The sequence below is a fragment of the Oryzias latipes genome, chromosome 10 (assembly GCF_002234675.1).
Source record: "Oryzias latipes chromosome 10, ASM223467v1".
Taxonomy (NCBI): domain Eukaryota; kingdom Metazoa; phylum Chordata; class Actinopteri; order Beloniformes; family Adrianichthyidae; genus Oryzias; species Oryzias latipes.
Genome location: NC_019868.2, coordinates 13,193,724 through 13,210,891, shown reverse-complemented (window position 1 = coordinate 13,210,891; position 17,168 = coordinate 13,193,724).

Genomic DNA, 17,168 nt, shown 5'->3' with positions numbered 1-17,168 from the left:
TCTTTTTATATGTTTTAAGAAATTACTGTCATTCCCAATCAAAAGAGACACTTCAGTTTTCGATAAAGACCCACTCCAAGGAACATCCCATTTTGTTTTCCTCGTCTGAGCTGGTGTCTGGCTCAAAACTCTATGGCTGGATAGTTCCAATATTGTTTGGCATTTTTGTTGCACCAGTGATGTTAAGTTGGGGTTGTAAAGGACTGTAAGTTGGCGGGAGGGCAAATAAACTCATGGACGATGGGAAGGGGGCGAGCTTAGTCCATGCCAACAGTTTCACCCACAACTCAGAGGTGAACTTCTACTGAACTCCTTCTGCTCTGCAGAAACTACGTCCTTGGATTTTGCCTGAAAACAGCATAATTATAATAAAAAGACCACTGGGAACACTATCAAAATGGATCTAAAGATAATTGGAGTGGGACTTTAAATTAACCAGTAGTGTTATTTTGTGTGTTCTTTTTCTTTTTGTTAAATGGACACATCTGAGGAGAAAGAGAAAGTGTTTCTATAGATACCTTTGTGTTAGGAGTTTATAGTGTGGAAAAGTTATCGCCTAATTATTCTCCTTAAATGAACCAAGAAGTAAAAAGCCACATATTCTTACTTGCTTTCTTATACATATGATTTTATTAATCAAAAGCTTCATTTTACGCACAAAAAAACAGTGTGATTTATCTCAGCTACACAATCTACACCAAAAACAATAACAGCTTCAATCTTTCTGATACTATTACATCTTCAGCATCTGTACACAGAACCTGTTTGTAGAAATTAAATTAGCATATAAGGATAAATGTTTGTTTTTCTCCATAGAATTACTGCATCCTGACAGGATGGTTGTTTTTCACATTTCAAAACCACTAAATCTCTGAATGCTTTCCTCCAAAATCCTACACACACACATGCTCTTTAACACTACTTCCCCTTCATCCTTCTATATATACTCTCCATGGACAGAGGCTCATGACGCTAAACTAATAAAGTCAGCATGGTGGTCACTGCAGGTGCCCCCTTAGCTTCTGGCATGATCATCTCAAGCATATCATGGAAGGATTATATTGCACACTTGTGCCATCCCCTTGAGCAGTGGGTGTAATTTTTCCACCATCAGTGCCATGACCTTAGAGGACCACAAAACTGGGTAAATCAGGGGATAATAATAATAATAGACCCCATGTTAATAGAGCTGAAAACAAAAAAACTCACTCCCTAAAGTCTTCACATCTGTTTTACAAATGCCTGCACAGCATGCAGCCATTTAAAGGAACAGTTAGAAAGAAATATGGCGGAGAAAAATAGAGAAATAAAATCAGAACCATTACTAGGATTGATGCAATTGAGGAGACTTCTTTCCCATGGGATGGAAAATGATTTTAGTGCTCTGTGATGTGAGCGCATGTCTTTCACTTTCAAATGTTTAGATCGCCACAAATAAAAAAATGCAGAAATGTTTCTTTGACAAGAGATCAGCCCTTCAACTAACCTCACAAGCTCCCAGGTTCAAAGTGTATTGGACAGCATGGGGAGAAAATATGTTTTCACTTTGGTAACAAGCAAAGTCAACAATCAAATGCAAATGCACATTATTCAAAGTGAATAAAGTTTTAAAGGGGTGTGATTGAAAAGTTGATACGAATCAAAATCAATTATTCTTGTTTTGCAGCATGTCCTTGCAGAATGTGCCCTCAGCTCTGCTTTGTATTTCTTAATGACCTGGCTTACTTTGGAGTTCAGTGACAAAGATAACTTCAAAGGTGAAACGAGACTTTTCTTCTCTTTTCAGCTATTTTTTCTTTTATTGCTTAAAAGCAGAGTACTAAATACACACTGCTATTTTCAGATTAGAAACAAAGCTTGTTCTACTGAGTACAATTTTTTTTTTTTTTTTTAGCAACAATTACATATTTTTATTATATAATTATTTAAAACAGAACATTTATTCTGTTTCCTGATAGAAAGTCAATAAAAAATGTCATCATAATAGATGGTACTATGTAAAAGTGCAAATACAAACTCAATGTATTAAATAACACTCACCACCATACAAAAAACCTTTTTTACATTTTTATGAAACCTTCGGAAAAGCAAAATAAATGTTACTTTTATTAAGCACTTAAACAGATTAGGCATTGCACTGTTTTTTCTTAAGTTGTGGGAAAAAAAAACATTGTCACATTAATATTTTTCTGCTCTGTAACTGACCAGTGTTACATGTTTGGTTTTACCCACTGACTGTATAAGACTGTGTGACTCCTCCCCCCTCACATTCAAAATCGGAAGTACCTGCCAGTTCCAAGAAGCCAAAATTCCATAGACACCTATTACTCAGTCATTAGATTTGTCAGAATAGCCATTCATTTTCTTCTAACTGTTTTTAATGCATTCTTTCTTATCCTAAATGATATATTTTTTTTTGTTATTGTAAACTATTTAAGCTAAAAACTGGCCAATCAGGTGCCTCAATATATGTATGTGTTGCCCGGTGGCCATTACTGGAACGTTTGAGGTGGGGGCCACTCCGCTTACATGTTGGCATCTGTTTCGTGAAAAAATGGACTGAATTGACTTTTTTTGGTAGGAGTCAGAAGTAAGCCATACTTTGTGGATGACATCACACTCACTCCATCCAGTTCACCCTGTGCAAAATGTCGGTAAATATCTTTAAATATTTACAATTATGGCTTCATAGGATTGAAATTGTATATTAATGTAATGTTTGGATATATTTTCCAGAGTATGATTTATATGCTGGGTACAGAAATGTCAAAATCTTTTTTTTTCTCTAAAAAATGTGTTAATCTTTCCTGTTTTTCCTTATTTTGAATAATAATTGTTACCATGACATTGCTTATATTTTAAAATAATTATAGTAGCAGGTACTTAAATAAAAGAGAGAAAATATATACATTAAAACGTTATAGACATTCAAAATGTGATTAGTGGTTGAGAATGTTCTCTTTTACACTTGTTAGTACTTTAGGTTTATGCCCATATCGTTTTTCATTCACAGATTAACTCAGATTTATTTCTTAGCCTTACATTATTTTTATTTTATTTTTTTGTAAATTGTTGAATCATACTGCTTACTTTGACAAAGACATTTTTAGTCTTTTTTGTCTTGATAATACATTTTCTTAAAGACAAGTAAAAAAGATGACGAAACAAGTCTGTCAAGTGGGACTTTGCAGATATCATAACAAGGTAGCCACTAGAAAGTTAGGCAGAGCCTTTAGAGCCGTCTATGTGAGAAAAATAAAGGTTGAGCCATCAACACTTACACACTACTGGTTATCAGAAACCCAGCTGGTACAATAATCTGACCACAGGAGAATATGGAAGCTGTTGACATCAAGAAAAAGAAAATCTCCTCAGTGGACGGTGTTTCAGCCTGAGCCCTGCATCATGGGCCTGAACACTCATTGGAAAGAGGGCGAGAGTAAACTTTGTAGGGTTTAACTTCGATTTCAGATGAAAAACAAAATCTAGGAGTACATCTGTGAGTTGGCCCCTTGCAGTAAACTACTAAGTGAATGCCTCAGGCAGGAGAAACCCAAGGAGAAAGAGGAGGAACCATTATGGGAGGATATGCACCTGTGTAGCATGTACCACCTTCAGACTAAAGAAGTGTCTGATCTTGAAATCTCCAGTGGCGAGGAAAGGCAGGTCAAAAGGCCGGCAAAGGGGGAAGTAATCAAAGCAACACAAAAGAATGCCTAGAGAAAAAGGACAAATCAAGCTGAAGTGTGTGGAACCAGACCTCAGGTGCAGGCTGTTCAGAAATACCCCGGGGACAGTCCAGCAGTGATGATGCAGGAAACAGAATATTTCCAAACCGTTATGAAATAAGTAAACGCCTAGTTTAAGACATCGTCGGGTGTTGGGAAGTCTGTTGTTTTGCATGATTTCATTAATTCTCCTCGGCAATGGTGTAACTGGGCAACTTTAAAACCATAAATGACCACTACAGCCTAATCTTTCATTCTCATGTAGTGACCCCCCTCTGCTCACACTTGGTAGAGTCTATGATAAACTGCTCCTTGCTAGCAAGCGCAGAACTGTTGAAAAGGCTCTTCTACAAACAAAGGAAAATAGCTATAGTAATTCTAGTGGTTGCAAAATCATATGTATATGAATCTGCATTGGTATAGCCTTCGTTGATGCTGATGAGGGTCATGATGTTCCAGATCATCACATTCCCTCTACCTAAACATGTTCCTGCTTTGGTGCACCAGTGAGCACAGAATTTTTCATCTTCTGCACATTGAAGCCTTCAAGGGTGACTGCTGTGGGCAGGACACTTCGGGAAGCAAAACATCCGCTCTCGTGATCATGTTCAGGTTAACCAGGCTAATGTTACGTACACACCGGTCATGTGATGCAGAGAACCTGCGCTCAGCACATTCTTTTAGCATGTTCACACTGGACTGTGGACCCGGCATACTAGTGTAGACTATTCCGGTAAATGAAAAGCTAGGTGTCATAGAATTCCAACTGGGCACAAAGTACAATTACTAATATATCCTTCATGATCAATAGTCAAGCAGTTGGTACATCCATGAACTCAAAATAAACACTATCCATACGTCACTACAAAACCTGAGTCCCTGGTTGGTCAAAGTTCAGCCTGATTGAACAATGGCCTCTCGTTTTGTACATAGTACCCCCAAACTGTTTCAAAAACTTGCATTGCAATCCATGAATGTGAGAGTTTTGAATAGTGAAGTTCAAAAAGTGGCATACACACGCGTTTACATAGACCAGGTCAGAATCTAGGCCTGGAGGGCCATTGTGCAATATGTTTCTCAACCAACCTGCCATTGAAGCTCTTTATTGGCTAAACACACTTGATTGTGGTACTCAGCAGCAGATATGGCAGGATTTCTTAAAAAACAGTAGGAGGCCACCCTTTGAGGCCTGGAGTTTGACAACCCTTATTTAGACTTTTCACTGGAATTGGTCACTTGAACGCATGTTGCCGAGGCCGCAGTGAACGTAAGTTGACACAATGTTAAAGTCAAAGAAAATGTTTTTTTTTTTCACCATTTGCCTTCTGTTCCTTTGTGCTGACAAGGAGAGGGAAGTCTTTAGACATCATTGTGGCTCCGTATCTGATTTCCCATGGTTTAATTTAACTAGCCATTCGGTTAGGGCAAATTAGGATCTGCAGATCTGCAGAACAATTTATAGTCGCCTGATCACAGGCAGCTGCTTGTACGCATTAGTCAAATGTAGCTTGTGGATTTCTGGAGCCCTCTCACATGACTGCATCATCTGGATTGCACAGGGCAAAAGTAAAATTTCATAGTAGCAGCAAAAAAGGCCAATGTTTGAACATTTTATTAAGTGCAACCCTCTTAATGAGGTTGCCCACCTTTGCATGTTCTTGCAGGTTTTATAGCACAACAAAAATGCCTCAAAACTACATCAAAATCAGTAATACACAAAAGAGTTTTTATTTTACATATTTTTTTCCCGGCTTTGGAAGGTTGTGTGGGAACGTGAATCTGTCCTTACTGTCAAGTCATATCAACAAAGGTACCTCCCTGGACAGATCTTCAGTCTATCACAAGGCCACAAACCGAAAAAAAAAATATTATTTTTTTCCACGCTAACGCTTACAGACAATTTAGAATCAGCATTTCTTCTCACATACCTGTGCATCTATTTACATCAATTTGAATAAAAAAAAAAAGAAAGAAAAAAAAAGTGAAGTTTTGTTATTGCCCAGAACTCGCGCGGTTTCAACATCAACACAAACTGAAGCCTTGATGAATTTGAATTACTCTCCCACAGCTAGTGATAAATGTTGCCATAGTTACTCTGTCTGTGTTTCTGGATATCACCTGCCACTGCCAGAGGACTTGGAGACAGAATTCTGTCTGGCTCCTCCAGAACCTGTCTTCTACTCATCAAACTGTGGCACACACATTTATAGACCCCTCGTTTGCATACCACTGTGACAAGTGAAAAGAGAAGGTGGTGGGACCACTTTATAGAAAAGATGCACAAAATGTGCATACATATTTGGAATCAAATCAAAATAACACAATTGGAGTAACTAAAACAAACAAATGAATATTTATTTAAGAGATGTTTGTCATTCGTTATCTAGAAAAGTATTAGTATAAAGCAAAATCTTTGACAAACTAAATAAATGAATAACAAAAGGAAACATACATTTTTCAGATTGTTTACTTCTAAATGGAGTGAAAAGCTACATGTTAGTATTGAAGGTAAACAAAAAGTGTTAAGTGAAAATAGAGGGTGGGGTTTAAAAATGTAAAAAAAAAAGTTAAAAACATAAAGGAAAACACAAAAGGAGTGGTTATGTATAGCATTTAGGTCTTAGATCTCTTAGTTATTCTAGAAATGCCAGACATATCTGCCAGATCTTATCAAAGTGTGCCTTTGTTCTTTTCTCATTGAACTGAATCTGTTTCAAGTCTGAGATCATCTCCTTGAGCCACATTTTATACCATGGGGCAGAAAAAAATCCTTTAATTCAAACTATTTGCTTTAACACAGAGAGTAAGTCCAGTGTGTGGGTATGAGTTATTCCTAAACAGAAAAGTGTGGAGATAACAGATTGAAATTTTAATGTTGGTGTTTGATACTTTTTGTGAAAAAAAATTAGAACAGGAGATTTTGGACATGTAATTGTATCTGTGAATGTTTAGGTGATCAAGATATAAACATATATTTTGATCACCTATGCATGCATGTAATGTGATGAAAGCTATCACATTACCTAACATTTCTTGAGAATTCCTTGCTATCTTGCGGTTCACCTTTCACTGTTTAGTGCAAATTTTGCGTTCATTTTGATTAATGCGCACTGTGCTCTGCATCCTGATTGACTGGACTCCTTGCCAATCAATTTTTTCTGTGCCCAGCTTCCAACAGAATTTGTTCAGTTCGCCAAATCTGTATAAATCTTTGATTGCAAGCAGATCTTTGATTTCATTCTACATCATGGACTGTTTTTTTTTTTTTTTTTTTTTTTTTTTTTTTATATTTTAAACTTTCAGAGCTTTACCAAGAGAGAAAGGTGTAAAAAAGTTCCTCTCTGACTGAGAAAAGTGCATAAAGTGAGTAGTAAGGGGTTTTACAGCCTTGAAACATTTTTAATCCATTCTGGATTTGACCTATCACAAGTTATTTTTAGAACAGAATATCTACAATAAATGAACAAAATTTACAATTTTAAAATGTATGTTTTCATATTTTCATATGTGACAAATAAAAGCATGACTTAGGATATAGTAATGTTTTAACCGTGGAACTTCCTTCTTCTGACATTGCCATGATGTTTAAGAATTGATGTCCATGTTAAGATCTGCTGTTAGTGATCTTGAAGTGTGTCTAGCTCGATGAGCCCTATTTATGGTTCAGTTCACTGCAGTCATGATGGTATGATTTGCATTGACTGCAAGAAGAAAAAAAAGGAAATATGCATTTTAATTTATCAGTGTAACATTTTGTGATCTAAACAATTAATGAGAGATGGCACGTGATTGGTTGCTGACAGAAAGTCAGTAAAAAGATGGTTGATGGAATTCCAAAATACTAACAGACCCATAACTCCATGGCCCTGGTTTCACAATCATCGCTGAAACACAAGTGGCCTTTTTTTTATAAATCAGATTTTTGAGCTGTTTTGAAATGTGAAGCAGATCTGCTCATTCACAGGTAACATTTCCACTATGACATCATCTAGTGTCACCAAGCCATGCAATCTTCCCTTCTTTCCTTGTAACACCATGTCTCGCCTTTCTGTTGTGCCTGTGAAACACATAACCCCGATACTCTTGCTCTATCCATGTGACCGCACTCAGATGGTTTTACACCCACACATACATATATATATCGATCGCACAGGTTTGTCTTTCCTCATAATAATAGAGTGAAGAAACTGCCTTAATGTCCTCTTCCCCATCCAGTGTCAGATTTTTGCTTTCTCTGATTGGCCTTTTTGATACCTCCTTCCAGCTGTAGGAAATTTACTGCAGGTACTTGGCGTTTTGAAAAAGGCTGCTTCCTTGTGTTTACAGGATGTCTGTTGCTGAGGTATTTGCAAACACCTAAAACACTAAATCTGTCGAAACTATCCTGTTTTTTCTGTCAGTCTGTAAAGATGTGTAACTGTATCCACCCATTACAGCAGTTTAAACTTTGTGAAGTATTGTGCTAATATATCTCTGTTCTAGCACAGCACACCAAATGCCGATTTCCACTGGTCCGTCTCCATTGTGTTGCGTTGACACATATAATTAGAACGTTCATGTTATCAGTCAAAATGTTTACATCACCACCGTCATGTCTGTGTCTCCCCCTGCAATGCAAGCTTTACACAGCAGTTCTATATCCAGTTCTTTGACGCGTCACTTTCATGGCAAAAAAAGCCAGAGAAACGAAAAACAGGTTCGGGTTTTTAAAACAAAGATGTAGATCGCTGGATGAGGTCTACACCTGAGGTGGGAGAGTCTGTCCATAGGACAACAATCAGTCGTATACTGCACAAATCCTTTATGGAAGAGTGACAAGAAGAAAGCCATTTCTTAAAGATATCCATAAAAAGTGTTGTGTAAAGATTGCCACAAGCCACCTGGGAGACACAACAAACATGTGAAAGAAAGTCCTCTGGTCAGATGAAACCAAAATTGTTTGGTGTAAAAGCAACGCAGCTCATCACCCTGAACTCACCATCCCCACTGTCAAAGATGGTGGTGGCAGCATCATGGTTTGGGCCTATTTTTCTTTACCAGGGACAGGGTGGATGATTAGAATTGATGGGAAGATGGATGGTGCCAAATACGGGACCATTCTGGAAGAAAACCTGATGTAGTCTGCAAAAGACCTGAGACTGGAATGGAGATTTGTATTCCAACAATACAGTCATCCAAGACATAAAGCAAAATTTACAATGAAATCCTTCACAAATAAACATATCCAGGTGTTAGAATGGCCAAGTCAAAGTGCAGACCAGGATCCAATTGAGAATCTGTGGAAAGAACTTACCGGTAAAGCTGATGTTCACAAACACTCTCCATCCAATCCTAACTGAGCTCGAGCTGTTTTGCAAGGAGGAATGAGCAAAAATTTCAGTGTTTCGATCTGCAAAACTGATAGACAAACCCAAAGCGACTTACAGCAGTAATCATAGCAAAAGGTGGCGCTACAAAGTATTAACCTAAGGGAACTCAATAATTTTGCAAGCCCAATTTTTCAGTTTTTTATTAGTTTAAAAAGATTGAAATATCCAATAGATTTTGTTCCAATTCATGATTGTGTCCAACTTGTTGTTGATTCTTCACAAAAAAATTACAGTTTTATATCTTTATGTTTGCAGCCAGAAATGTAGCAAGAGGTTGAAATGTTCAAGGGGGCCGAATACTTTCGCAAGGCACTGACTCCTACCGGCATTACTCAAGAGCAGTTCATCCGATTAAAACCAAATACTTATTTATTGTTAGAAACTAATTAAAAAAACAAAAAACAAACATACTACTTATTTTATTTCTAATGAAGCACAAACAGTGGGCAATCATTCATTTTAAAGATGTGATAAGTATCAGCACTTGCTCGATATCAGGGATAAAAGGTTAAGGTCACCTTTAATGTGGTCCAACAAAAGTCTTCTCCCATTGGTCTGGTGAGCTTTCTTAGCAGCACAGCCCCACCACCATTACAAGATATCTTTTTATGTCAGTAAGCTCGGCCTGATTGAATTTCTTTGCGTATCAGTGAATGGATCAGGTTAGAAAGAGAGAGCAGATTTGTGCTTTTGATAAACTGTAGCATCCTGAGCCAAGGATTTACAGCAGACTATGTTGATGAAATCCACTGCCGCAGTCTAGTGTTTAACTGCTGAGGACTTTTCGATAGTCACGTTAGATTTCCAAAACAGATATTTCTGTGTTCGCAGACAGCACAAGTAAATAATTATCAAGAATTGTTTTTTCTAATGTTATGTTTCCGCTTGATGTTTTCGACGAATAACTTCAGAAATTTCTAACAAGTCTAGATGTGATTTCGTGACTTCTAAAAAAAGCTGCACTTTAGATGATTCATATAATGTAAGTAAAAAAATAGTATTTTCTTTTTTTTGTAATTTTACAGGTCTTTGGTCATGCAGCTGTGGGCTGACATTCAGGATTTCAGGTTGTAAGGCAGTTTTTGGAACAGGCACACTCACAGCATTAGAGGAGCCTTGAATAACTATATTGTGATTGGCTTAACAGATGACCTGCTTTATTCTATTCAGAGTCATGTGGAGGTTGGAAGAAATCCCAGCTGGCACGAGGGGAGAGATTCTGTACAAACTGAATCGGTCCACAATGCACATGCACATCAACACTGTAATTCAGGATAAGCTGTTAACCAGAGGTCAATGTCTTTGAATTACAAACAGAAAATAAAGTTCTGTTAGAAAAAAAAGGACAAAAGCCTTCTAGATAGACAGAATTGGGATCCAGTTGTTCATAAATGATGAATAATGATGTTTTTATTTGTTGTGTTAAAGAAGTGAGCATAAGAACAGACGTCTAAGTTAAGAATGAAACCACAATTTTAAATGCATAGACAGACAGACAGACAGACAGACAGACAGACAGACAGACAGACAGACAGACAGACAGACAGACAGACAGACAGACAGACAGAGAAAAAAGAGAGAATAGTCTCACACATTAGAGCTTTACACCTGATTGCTCCTTAGTGGTCCAAAGTTCTTTCATTAGGCTCAATTTGGATGTGTCAGGGTATGTTTTGGGCCATTTGCTTTGCAAGTATGTCAGAGGGACGCTGCCTGCAGTGAGCTGTAACTATCAAACTGAGACTGCAGAAAAGTTATGGCAAACAGGAAAAAAAGAAACAACAGGAAAGTATAAAGAAGTTTAATGTGCATCAGATTTTTAGAAATGTAAAACTGACTGCATGTGAACATGATCATTATGGGAAAAGACTATAATGAAAGGCAAGCAAAATGCAAATTTGCATTCCAAAGCTTTCTCTGGAGCAAAACCTCATCTTTGCATGACGTAAAACCAGAGCAGTATTGACCCGCGATTGGAATGAACCGTTTACATGCACAACCATCGGATCAACAATTGGCATAACCCACCTATCGGAAAGAAATTTTGATCCGAACGAGTCTGATCGGGGCAGACTATTCCGATCGACGTGTTTACATGATGCATTTTTCTTCCAATCAGGTGTTCTTTCCGATTCCTTTTGTCCATGTAAACGCAGCTACTAAACCAAAGCTTCTTAGTATAACACATAAAAACAAACACAGTTGGAAAACTAAACTTTATCTGCATTAGCATTTTCACAATAACACCCAACCTTAAACTAACGTTCTTATGACTGCGCCAACTCTTTTCTTTGTTTGTAACATAAAAAAACACAGTCCAACCCCACTTCAGTATATTCATAATCAACCAAACTTGTTTGCAACTCGTAAAAAGCAGGCTGACATTTTGAAAGAGCGCCGTAGACCTCCTAATATCACTTTGACGTCAGTAAACACAACCAATATTAATCCATATATAAAGCCCTCTGGATAATAAAGCACACTGTCATTTAAAAAAGTAAAAAAGGCTTTGAGTGCGCCCTATAGTGTAAAAAATACTGTACTTTACATACAGAGTATGCTCAGGTGAAATTCATTAGTGACTTTAGTTTTAGTATTTGGGATGTGCTCATTTATGTTAATTGCAACAAGCAGTTTATTGTCAGGTAAAATCCTTTTGTGACGATCCTTTTTACTGTGCATGACTGAATTTCTGTGTGGTGGTAAGCTCCATTGACTTACAGCATATAGATCCTGGTACAAATCTTTGCTGGCTCCACTTTGTGCAGAGTTGCCTAAAAAGTTATTTGGAGATCTTCAATTGCCCTTTAGAAATGAGTTTGTCTGCATGTGAACCTGCCTTTGCCCAAAGACAGCTGGGACAAGCTCCATTAAGTCCCGTGACCCAACCAGGACAAAGCAGGTACAGCTATTGGATGCATGGATGGTTTTAGTTGTTTTAAATGAGGAGGGAGAAGTGGAGCGTTGTCACCACGCGGTACTTTCAGCATGCAGAGGAGTGACAACACCTGTTTGTTGACTTTGCCTTCAGACTTCTCTAACCATGACACAGAAATTACATATAATGTGATAACTACAACTTCTAAAAAGATGTTTTGATTTTATTTTTGCATTAGCATTTATGGCTGAGTTTAGCACCTTTTGGAGTGATGACATGCCTATTTTCAGAGCTAGGTACTATGGGACTTGAAGGCGTTTGTCCATCATTTCAACTAAAGGTTATTTGGTATGAAATGATATAGGAAAGGCTTTGCACTAATCAGAAAACCTTTATTCCTTCACACTTCAGGGCCACCGTACTTTATCATAAAAAATAAGAATATTCAATATGTCTGTTCAAAATATTAAGTGTTTTGTTAACAGACATTTCCGCAAAACACTTACCACAAAGCACTTTTAAAGGTATTTTTAAATTAGTTGACTATGATCATATCTTAGTTTTTTACTTCAGGTTTTAACAAACTGCAAAAATGTATTTTTTATAGCCATCCACAAAATATTTAGACTGTCTTTTTCAAACTTTGGTTAACTTATTTTTCTTTTTTGTTTTAAGTCTTGCTGTGTTTATGTAAAAAAAAAAATAAATAAAGGAATTTAGTTAAGATTGTGTTTGTTTGTTTTTTATTTTATTTATTTTTTAATATTTTAAATTCAATGTAAAAATGATGGCATAAAGGTAATGAATACTATTTAAGGTATAATTGCCATAAAACGTCATGAAATTTTAGCTTTTTTTTTTGGTAAAAAGTAGAAACGAGTAGACCTTACTGGAGCACATTAAATGAGCACATTGGAAGCTAATCACATATATATATATATATTTTAAATGGTATTGATTTGTTAAGTACCTCCAACTACACCTAGAATTGTAAGGGTAAAGGCCTCACTTTTTCACATTTAGTATACAATTTACTGCATCTGCTCCCGAACAAATGCAACTGCTTCCACCCATTACACTTCATTTCTGAACATGTCAGAGCTCTGTTGGGCACAAATGATCATGTTTTGAGACTTCCTAGACTTTTCAAATCTAAGCCCAAAGACCATACCCGCTGTTGAGCAGCATCAGCAGGAAACAGCAGCAAATTCTTCAACATACCGGTACTTTGTCAGAGAAAATATCAACAATCGAAAAGGATGTATATATAAAATTAAACAAATAAATTGACTGTGTAAAGGGGTTTTAGCTAAATTTCATATATATATATATATATATATATATATATATATATATATATATATATATATATATATATATATATATATATATATATATATATATATATATATATATATATAATATTATCATTTATTATTATTTGACTTTCATTTAATATGCAATAACCTGGAGGTAGAGGTATTGGTGAACCCACATTTTTTACTGTAACAGAGATCGGGATATTAAAAATTTAGAAGGAAAGTATTTTGTTCCACTCAGTTGTTCTGCTCACATGGTATAGACATAACCGTAAAACATCACTAACAACAACAACAAAACTTCTAATCTTTATTGAGACCATTTATATCTCCATTGACCCCGCTGATTGTATCAGGCAGTAACTGTCTTGAATTTACAGCAGTGGTGCTGCACTGCTCTTTGTGTTCTTCTCTTTCCTCATAAGGAAAGAGCTTCACCTGACCAGCAGGGTTTGTTTACAGAAGCTGCTGCTTCAAAAGCACATTCCAAATGTTCCAAATGTCAGGCCTAAATTACCAAGGTAATAACATGTGGTCAAATCAGGATCACAGCTTGAGCCAGTTTGTAAATTAGAAAGGAATTGAAAATTAAAAACACACATGAAAATATTAAAAGAGACAATAATATAAAATTGAATAAAAATCAATTTGAAGAACTTCTATAAATGTGAAAAAAAAAACATATACAGGTATATATACTGTAAAAAAAAAAAAAAATAAAAACGCCCCTCTCACCCTTCCGCGTGTGGTTTCTCCTCCAAGCTCGGGTCCTCTACCAGAGGCCTGGGAGCTTGAGGGTCCTGCGCAGTATCTTAGCTGTTCCTAGCACTGCGCTTTTCTGGAATGAGAGGTATAAAGGTCTGAAGTCTTTCCAGGTATCTGTTGTAGCCACTCCTCCAGCTCGGGGGTTACTGCCCCGAGTGCTCCTATTACCACAGGCACCACTGTCACCTTCACTTTCCAGGCTTTCTCCAGTTCTTCTCTGAGTCCCTGGTATTTCTCCAGTTTCTCATGTTCCTTCTTCCTGATGTTCCCATCGCTTGGCACTGCCACATCCACCACAACCGCTTTCCTCTGTTCTTTATCCACCACTACAATGTCTGGTTGGTTCACCATTACCATCCTATCAGTCTGGATCTGGAAGTCCCACAGGATCTTGCCCTTTCATTTTCCCGACCTTCGGGGGTGTTTTCCATTTTGACCTTGGGGTTTCCAGTCTATATTCTGCACACATGTTCCTGTATATTATTCCAGCCACTTGATTGTGGCGCTCCATGTAGGCTTTCCCTGCCAGCATCTTACACACTGCAGTTGTGTGCTGGATTGTTTCAGGCGCCTCTTTGCACAGCCTACACCTTGGGTCTTGTCTTGTGTGGTAAATCTGAGCCTCTATCGCTCTGGTGCTCAAGGCTTGTTCCTGGGCTGCCAGGATGAGTGCTTCAGTTCTGTCCTGTAGGCCAGCCCTTTCTAGCCATTGGTAGGACTTCTTGATATGAGCCACTTCAGTTATGGTCCGGTGGTACATCCCATGCAGGGGTTTGTCCTCCCATGAGCATCTGTCCTCCAGCACTGTATCTTCTGCTCTCCATTGCCTGAGACATTCACTGAGCACATTGTCAGTTGGGGCCTTGAGCTTGATGTATTCATGGATCTTAGATGTTTCATCCTGGATAGTGGCTTCTATGCTCACTAGTCCTCGGCCTCCTTCCTTCTGGCTACCATACAGTCTCAGGATTTGGGATGGAACCCTCCATGCATGGTGAGAATATTTCGTGTTTTAACATCTGTGGTCTGTATCTCTTCCTTTGGCCATCTTATTATTCCTGCAGGGTATCTGATAACTGGCTGTGTTTAGCTGTTTATTGCCCGGGTCTTATTTTTGCCATTGAGCCGGCTTCTCAGGACTTGCCTTACCCGTTGGAGGTATTTAGCTGTTGCAGCTTTCCTTGTTGCCTTCTCCAGGTTGCCATTTGCCTGTGGAATTCCAAGGTACTTGTAACTGTCCTCGATGTCTGCCATTGTTCCTTCTGGGAGTGAGACCCCTCCTCTGTGAACTATCTTGCTTCTCTTTGCCACCATACGGCTGCATTTCTCGAGCCCGAATGACATCCCAATGTCAGTACTGTAGATCCGGGTGGTGTGGATCAGGGAGTCAATGTCACGCTCGCTCTTAGCATATAGCTTGATGTCATCCATGTAGAGGAGGTGACTGATGTTGGCCCCATTTCTGAGTCGGTATCCATAGCCATAGCCATAATCTGAAATATACAACAGCTGCTGCCTCCAATTTTCAGATTATTTTTCTTTGCTTTCATTTGTCATTTTACAGTTTCAAATCAGAATTTCGGTATTGACCCTACTTTTTTATGGGGGTTGGGGATTTGAGTTGTTACCAGGAAATGATTGGCATTGGATTATAGAAGTTTGGTGACGTCATGTCCGCTTCAGAGTAGCTATGTTGTTTGTGCTGCCTGTCTCATTCTTTGTTTACAGTTGTGATAATGCAGTCCCGAGCGGAAATGACTTCACCAAAACTATAACTCAATTTCAATTATGTCCTGGTAGCAAATGGGCTCAAAACTCTTCCCCCCCACAGAAAATCAACACAAAAGAGAAAAAAATCTTCATTCAACTTTAAATTGAGGACCATAATCAAAGAGGGAAACGTGAATTTACAATGTGTCATTTTAAGTTTAAAACAATATTTTCAAACAATTATTTTATGTTTTTACATGTTTATTTTAATTTACAAAGTCGTTTATTTCAAATTTACTATCAGTTGTTGTTCTCTAAGCTGAACCTGATTCGACCCCATATTAAAATGATCCTTTTTCATTCATTGTTTGTAAAAATTGTTCCATGCCTAAACCAAAACAACTAACCACTAAATCTCAAACAAGAACCCTAATTTTTTTTTTTCTTTTTTTGTGAAACCATCCTTATAACAAGTCCTATTGCCACTTTGTTGTAAATGTCATCTTGTTTGTACAAGGACGACTCATTATGCACAGTCACTGTTGGGGTAATTGCAGAACATGGAAGCACACAAACACAGATGACCTACAGCGTGCTCTTCATGCCGTTTAGCAAGGTGTAGCCTTTAGTCTGCCAAATTAATGCTATGTGTTATTGCAGACAGAATTGTTTTTCATGGAAGCACAAGAGGACTTTTACTGTTGTTCGACCAAACTTTATTCTCCTGCTGGGGTGACATTTCACCTCAAAATCTTTGTTACCTTGAGGTGTATTATGTTCATTTTTAAAAAGAGGAGACTATCTTTAAATATGCTGTGTTGGAGTTTGTAATAGGTGACAAATGTATGAATGCGCTGAATGCCCTGGCAGATAAAAAATTGAACAGAATTAATAAATAAAGCATTCAAGGATAATTAAGCAAAGACAGAGCCAACAGAGATACATCTGTGCAAATTGTTTTCCAGTGTCTAGACAGACGGTAGTAGTTGCACGTGACACTTCAGATGCTGATGAAAATAAACAGTAAACACAAATCTAGTCTAGTTTGCATGAACAGGACAAGGAAAAGTCACAGTAGCAACACGTCTTGGGAAAGTTTTTGGAGCAAAATGTAAACGATTTAAACAGCTTGAAATGAGCTAATTTTTTTTTAATTTTTTTTCCAATAGAGAAGGGAAAATAGAAAAAAGAAATTCCACTAAAAAAGAGGAATATGTTTTAAGAACAGATCCAGCTTTTTTTAATGAAAAAGCCCAAAGTCCCTTCCTTTTTTTCTTGGTCCAAACATAAAAAACAAGGCAAAAATAAAGAAAATGCATACCCCGGTAGCTCCTATATTTCAGATCACCACAGGCTCCTTGAGTATGGAAACATCTGCATAGCCTGAAAATTCCTGCGA